Here is a 5399-nt window from a genome sequence, read left to right as displayed (position 1 = left end):
TGTGCCTGATTAGGACTACTGGACAACTGGGACCTACCTACCTGCTTTTATAATCCAGAGTGTTCTTTCTGTTTTTCTCCAGATTAAAAAAAAGACACTATTAGATCTTGATTAATAATTTTCCTGGCACAGTTACCTCAGTAGGCATATAAAGTCTAAGCAGTTATCTTTCTCAACACCTGTAGAAAGAGCAAATGATCTCACGTTCATTTACACATTAAATCTAGAATCATAGGGGGGTGGTTTAAATAAGATCTATGTTGCAGTCTTTTAATTTTAATTTTGAATTGAGATCTACATACAGTAAGTCAGATAGATGTAAGTACGCTTGATGGGCTTTGACAAATGTATACCCCCTATTAATTAACCTCCCCTCCAAAGGCAGAAGACATTTCCTAGCTTAAGAAGTTCCCTTAGCACTTTCTCTTGTATATTTTAAAACTTCCTTCAAGCAATTATTATTGAAGATTTTAGCTTTATATTAATTTTGCCTATTCAAGCTTCATGTAAATGAGACTGTATTTACCATATACATTCCTTTGTATAACAACTTCTTTTGTTTTTGAAGTTAATCATCTTTTGTTTATAATATTCATGTCTTTCTATTCACAAGCACGATTTCACTATATGAGCATACTCCAATTTTTCTAGCTGCTTTCTTGTTAATGAATGTATCATTTGCAACTTTGTGCTACTATAAATAAAACTTGGACAAACATTTTGCACAAGTCTTTTTGTTGACATTTACTTCCATTTGGTGGAATTGGTGAATAATAATTTGGATGTAGGGTTAACATGATCCTACCAAGCATTTCCCACACTGTTTACATGACTTTAAGCTTTGAGTAGTTGCTCTGAATTTTCTACATTTGTCAGCTTTCATTTTGCTAATTTTAGTAACTGTGAAGTGACTTTAAAATGATTGTAGTTTGCATCTTCCCAATGATTGAAAATGCTCAACACCCTTTCATGTGTTTAATGATAATTTATAAATCTAGGTTTGTGAAGTATCTACTGAATTCTTTTGAAAAGAAATTCATTGCTTGTTTTTTTTTTCTCTTCATTTTTTGCAGGACTTCTTTACATATCTTAAATACATGTACATTTAAGAATTTTCTTATTTGTGTGTGTGTGTGTGTGTGTGTGTGTGTGTGTGTGTGTGTGTGTGTGTTTAGGACTTCTTTATATATCTTGAATGCATGTTCTTTTAAATTTTTATTTGTGTATGTGTATGTGTGTGCATATATCTCTTCATGCCATAATGTACATGAGGTCAGGGAATACCTTTTGAGTCTGTCCTTTCCTTCCACTGTGTGTTATGAGGATAAAGGTCAGGTCAATTAGGCTTTAACAATAGGTGGTTTTTTATCTTCTGAGCCAACTAATGGTTCCTGAACACAGATTGGTTGTTAGAAATCTGTTGTAAATATTTCTTCCCAGTACATAGTTCATATTTTCATTAATGTTTACTTTAGAGGAATAGAAATTTTATGTTTATGTTTACAGTTTCTTTTTTTCAAATTTTTATAATTTGAGTCTGTATATTTTTTCCTGAGAGAGATTGTTGTCTATCCTAGGATCTCAAACACATTCCCCTATTTTCTCATAAAAGCTTTGCAATTTTAGTTTTTTTTTTTTTTTGGTACGATGTTATATAATTTTTAAATATTTGGATATCAAGTAGATCCAGTTTTCTTTCCTTGCTGAATTAATTACTTTGGATTCTTGGTCAAAATGTATTTACCATGTGTGCATGAGGCCATGTCTGGACTTCCTGTTATGTTCCATGTACCTTTTGGTCTAATGTGAGATACTACTGCAGTGTCTTGGTTACTATTTTTTAAAGTGTGCCTTAAGATCAGACAATAGAGCTTGCATTTTTTTTTGAGACACATGTCTCTGTGTAACAGCACTGGCTGTTCTGGAACTTTCTTTGAGACCAGGTTGGCCTCAAATTCACAGAGATCCACTTGCCTCTGCCTCCTGAGTGCTGGGATTGAAGGTGTGCACCACCACACCCAGCCAAATTTGTTCTTTTATAATATTGTTTTAGTTATGGTAAATACTTTACATTTACACGTATATTTTAATTTTCATGTAAAACCTTACTTTCACTGGGATTTGCATCAAATTACAGGCAAGTTTGAGAATGAATTATATCTGTTATACTGGGTCTTTTATTTCATAAGAGTAATACTTACCTGCATTAGTTCAGTCTTTGTTGAAACATTTGATTTTTTTTCTGTCCACAAGATAGTCAGTTGTCCTGGCTAGTCCCAAGAATGTTGGCAAAAGGACATGAAACTCAAGTCAGAAGCAAAGGAGTTCATTGCTCATGACACAGCATGAAGTACAAGAGTTGAATTTTTATCAGTTCTGTTTTTTTTTCTTGGTGGGATGGGACCAGTTCAAGTAGATTCTGTGTACATAGGCTTGTATCACATGGGAAGCGTACTGAGTTAAAAAAAAAAAATCTAATGGGGGCGGGTTGGGGGGGATGCTTGCAAATTCAAGCAAGCTTTGTTCCAAAAGAGACAGAAGTTTTATTATCCTGGTATCAAATAGGCCTTTCCTTTGTGTTGCAGTAAATATGAAGAAAGGACATAATATCTTCATCTTCTGCTGTTCAAAATACAGGGACAACACTGAATAAAGCTGTCCTAAAGATGGGGAAAGAGCATGACTCATAGTGGCTCTCAACAATTTTTACCTTCTTTAATGAACCTTCCCATTAATATGCCACTTGCTTAAACACTCCAATTATTCTGCCTGATGAGAACTGGAACTAAATCCATTCACTCTGTCTAACATGACACCAATTAGGCCTGATTTCTATAGGACTCCATGTGATGTAATGAAGCTTGTATGTAGTACCGACATCAGGGCTTCCTGTCCAAGGTGTTGGGCCCAATGGGTGGAACAATTTGCCATCAAAACTTGAGAGCTTTCTCAAGTTTCAGTATTAACTGCTTACTTCTCATTCATTCTGAGTACAAAATGATCTATTAAGGTACAACAAACTCCATTACAATCCATAAGAGGGATTTCTAGGTCACTTCTGTGGCTTACAACAGTCTTGGCCAGTGAGTAAGAACTGACCTTATAGTCTTCCAGGGCCAAGATGTTCAATACACTGTATGCATAAATGATTTAGAACCCAATAAAGGGTAGCATTTGATTGTTGTTTCTCTCTTCAGACTTCTTTAATGTAGACTAAAATGTCACCATTTATCTTTAATGTCATTGACATTTTTAAAGAGTACAAGTCAGTTGTCCTTTGATTTGTCTCTATTTCTCATGATTTTATTAAGAATTCAAAAACAATTAGTCTCAATTACATGGCATCCTGAATATGAAGCTATAAGGGATTCATACACCTTTACTTTACAGATAAAACTAAGTAGTAAGTTGAAAATTTAGGCTGCTTTAATTTTGACAAGCTGGCCTTTTTTGAGATATCATTCCCTTCTCTATGCTATCATTTAATGTTTTGCTTTTATCTCTGCATGTTAGTTATTTCATTTTGGATCTTGGTAGAATATTTCTGAATCTTTTTCTCGCATTAGGATTGCAGGCTCTCTGACAGACTAAACTGGGTCTCATTAAATTGGATCTTATTCAGTTTTTTTATAACTTTATTTCTTATTACATCTATATATTTAGTGTGTGTGTGTGTGTGTGTGTGTGTGTGTGTGTGTGTGTGTGTGTGTGCATGTGCACATGTACATGCTACAGTGTCTTTGTTAGGGTTACTATTGTTATGACAAAACACCATGACCAAAGCAACTTGGCGGGGGGGGGGGTGTTCATCTGACTTACACTTCCACATTGTAGTCTATCTTTGAATAAAGACAGGACACGAATTCAAACAAGGCAGGAACCTGGAGGCAGGAGATATTTCTGAGCCTATGGAGGGACACTGCTTACTGGCTTTCCATGACTTACTTAGTCTGCTTTCTTATACAACCCAGGACCACCTGGCCAGCCATGGCACCACCCACCATGGGCTGGGCCTTCCCCCATCAATCACTAATTAAGGAAAGTCAGGAAATGCTAAGGCTTTCCTGCAGCCTGATCTTATGGAGGCACTTTCTCAACTGAGGCTTCCTCATTTCAGATGACTTTAGTTTGTGTCAAGTTGAGATAAAACCAGCTAGGACTTGTGTGTAGATGGCAAAAGACAATTTTTTTTTTTTGATTTTTCGAGACAGGGTTTCTCTGTGTAGCTTTGCGCCTTTCTTGGAACTCACTTGGTAGTCCAGGCTGGCCTCGAACTCACAGAGATCCACCTGCCTCTGCCTCCTGAGTGCTGGGATTAAAGGCATGCGCCACCACCGCCCGGCTGGCAAAAGACAAATTGAGGGAATTGGTTCTCTTCTTCCAACATATGGGTCTCACAGGCTCCAGATTTTATTAATTTTAATTTATTTTGTAGTAAGTACAGAGTTCTTTGTTAAGTAGAAATGAAAAGAAATAATAACAATCTGATATATTCACAAAATACCAATTACTTTGGTACTGTTCAATAACCCATTATAGGGAGATTACTATTAAGACAGGTAGGCCTTTTATAGGAAGTTCAAATGTTCTTCCTTTTGGTTGATAGGAATGATCCCTTCCAGAATTTTCTGTAATTTTTAAAACTATGTGAAAAGTCATATGAAAGAAAACTTAGAAACATTTCAAATCATAATCCTGCTTCTACTATGTCTACACTCTTAGGGTTGTCAGTTTCCATTGAAAGATTCTTCTTAGAACCCCTCCACCTCTCTGTGTCTCTACCTCTCTCTTTGTCTCTCTTTATATATTTCTGTCTCTCTCTCATTCCTTCTTTCTATCTCTTTCCTCTCCCCATCTCTCCTTCTATTTCTTCTTCTTTTTTAGACATGGTCCACTATTTACCCAGTCTAGCCTCAAGTTCCCTCACAGCAATCCTTCTGTCTCAGCCTCTAGAGGGCTCTGTTTACAGGTGTAGGCCACCATCATACAGAACTTATAAGATGTCTTTTTGATTACCACACCCATATCATACACTGTGCTCTGGCTCCTACATAAATGGTAAATGGCACATTTTATTCATTATTCATGAATTTATTTTGAATTATCCTAACCCAATATGCCATGCACATGCATTTTATCTTACTGCAGAATTTTCCAGATTCTGATTTCACCCAGTTCCATTCAGATCTTGAGAAGTCCTCTCTGGGTGTCACTATTTCCCAAGTGAAAGTTAAACTCATAGGTAGATGCCTTTACTACAGGGAAGGCTAGGAGAGTTAAAATCTACTTTCAACTTTGCTAGTGAGAGGATTTCATGCTTCTTATGGGTAACTTATCTGGAGAATTCTCTAAATTAAGATAATGAGTTCAGATCCAGATGGCTGAGAATCATAAACATC

The sequence above is a fragment of the Peromyscus maniculatus genome, chromosome 6 (genome assembly GCF_049852395.1).
Source record: "Peromyscus maniculatus bairdii isolate BWxNUB_F1_BW_parent chromosome 6, HU_Pman_BW_mat_3.1, whole genome shotgun sequence".
In the NCBI taxonomy this organism is placed as follows: Eukaryota; Metazoa; Chordata; class Mammalia; order Rodentia; family Cricetidae; genus Peromyscus; species Peromyscus maniculatus.
The sequence above is the reverse complement of the archived record's forward strand: the minus strand, read 5'-3'. Positions refer to the sequence as shown.